The sequence below is a fragment of the Halichoerus grypus genome, chromosome 7 (assembly GCF_964656455.1).
Source record: "Halichoerus grypus chromosome 7, mHalGry1.hap1.1, whole genome shotgun sequence".
Taxonomy (NCBI): Eukaryota; Metazoa; Chordata; class Mammalia; order Carnivora; family Phocidae; genus Halichoerus; species Halichoerus grypus.
The window spans coordinates 10,551,937-10,554,561 of NC_135718.1; positions in this window are offsets into that span (position 1 = coordinate 10,551,937).

The window sequence follows — 2,625 nt, forward strand, 5'->3', positions numbered from 1 at the left end:
AAAAAAACAAAGTGTGAACCCATGCCCTGAGGTATATTTCTCAACCCCCTGGCACCCCTGGTGATGCTCATCATCACCAAGCATGGGGGTAGGGGTGGAGGCGGGGCAGGGGGGCTGCCCTAAACACACCCAGCTCTGCATTTGACAAATAAGGAGCTGGCAGAGAAGGCTAAATCCTCAGGAAAACTGGTCATCAGAGTGGGAAGGCTGCACAGTTTGGACCCAGGAGAAACCACAGGGCAGAGGAGTGAGGAGTGGGGAGCTCGTGAACCAGGACGATGACCTGGCGGGTGCATGCTTCTGCCCCTTCTTACGACCAGTGCTCATTCCCTCTTTCAACTCACATCTCCGAGATGACCAAAGGACTCTCGCAGGCTGGCTCCTTTCATTCCTGCAAGTTCTGTGAGCACAAGCATGTGAGCCGAACCTCTGACATCACAGTGGAGGAGGCAGAAGTGGACCTTGAACCCCATCTATTTGATCTTTCACTTGGCCCTGGGGTTCTCCCTGTCCCCTGAGATACTGGAACTTTCCAGCAGACTTCCACTGCTCTGTCTCCTCAGCTGGCTGGCTGTGTCCTTTTGACCTTTCCAGGCCGCTCTCATTCTCTAGGGTGACAGAAAATCCCCTACGATGGCAGGGACAGCAGAGGCCCATCCCTGGTGTCTGTTACCTGGGAGGAGATTAGCTTTGGCCTGGTGTGCAAAGCTGCTGGGAAGAAACTTGATTCTTCGTCTTGTCCACATTCCCCAAACCCACGGCGGCACGTATCAAAAAGGAGACTCAATGCCTCCCCTTTGGGACACGGCTGTTCCTCATCACGAGATAAAAATGGCACAGCCCAGAAACCTCTGCCAGGTCTTCCTCTCCTGCAGGGGAAATCTTTGTCCGCATTGACTGAGGCTTGAGTGGTGAGCAGCTGGGTCTGATCCTTGCTCTGCACCCTATCCAGAGGATCCAGCTTCCCTTTTGGGGAGATCTTAGGAGGAGAGGGAGAACTGTGGGAGAGTGCCCTGGCTCAGGGTTTGTTCCCTGGGACCTGAAAGAAAGGTGTGTGCTTCACTGTGGAAAGAGCCACAGACCAGAGCCATCAGCGAGACGCCCTTTGGGGCAGGCAGCAAAGGCTCAGCCGAGCTCACCCTCTCTAGAAAATGACCCTTGTTCCCTCTTTCCATCTCTCTATCTATCTGAAGCCTTTACATGGGAATTTATATGTGCTAGCTGAGTGGAAAAATGAAGAGTGTATTTGCGGGAGATGTTCATTTAATTATAAAAAATTTAATTTGATGTTAAAAAATGTTAAACCACTAATATGCACTGAGTGCGTATGAGAGAGAGAGAGAGAGAGATTGTTCTAGAGAAGTGGCATGAAGAGGCAGAAAGAGCTGTGATCTGAGATTCATATTCATAAGATACGGGCATGACTCCTGGCTATACCACTTCAATCTACTTCTGACCTCGACCTCTGAACCTCAGTTTTATTATTCTCTGACATGGAGGAAATGACAAAAGCCATCTTGGGTTCGGGTGGACTCCTACCATGTGCCGGATCACATGTGGGAGCTTCTCACGCACAGGAATGAATGCACACCACACGATCCAGTTGGGTGGAGGTCATGTCCATTGTGCAAGTGCAGGTATGGAGAGTTAGTTTCAGGGATTTTTGTGGGGCGGCGCACTGGACCTTCTGCATGTACATCTCTGCTGCACCATGGTTGCCCCAGGCTTATAGTAACTGTGAAGACAAGGCTGTACACCATTCATTCATTCATTCATTCATTCAATAAACATTGGTTGAGAGCCTACAATATGCCAGCCCCTATTCCAAGGTGGAGATATGTGGGTAAATAAGACAGATAAGGACCCTGCTCTTGTCAAATTCCTTCCTCTTCTAGAGAAAAGAGGTTATAAACAAGCAATAGGCATAAGGTAAGAATACGTGCTGACAATAATATAAACAGGCAATAGGATGGAGTGAGTTCAAGGACCATTACTTAGAAGGGACCTGGCCTTCTTCAGAACAATAGTGTGAAAACACAGGCTGGATCCCTCTGACTTCAAGGAACAAATGTGCTCTTCCAAGTGCCCCAAGGCCTTGGATGCCAAGTGCCCTGTGACTCTGGAAGCTTATCTTTATACCATTCCAAGCTGTTTGCTGCTAATCCTAGGTATTTTTGTTCGCTGTGATAGATGTTATGTCTTAATCTTCAAAAGAAGATCAGATAATAAGATTAAGAGAGGCCAAGAGAAAGAACAAAATACATGGTTTTATGCCAATTTGAATCCAATTTAGAAAGAAACATAATCTCAATAAACCGTGATTTTTTCTAAAATGAATAGCCCGTGTGTGTGTGTGTGTGTGTGCGCACGCGTGTGTGCAAATACATAATGTTTCTTCCCATTAACAGAAGTTATTCTGTGGCCACAACTCATCGATGAGCTTTGGCTGTCACCCCTTCCCCAGCATACCATGCCTGTTGTCCCTGGGACTCAGAATCACTCGGGAGCTGAGGACCAAGGACACCAGGGTCTGGGTGTGTGGGGGGACTCAGCTGCAGAGCAGATTTGCCCCCTTCCCAGCTCCACACCAAGGCCATGAGGCCCCGTCTCTGCCATTACACAGGA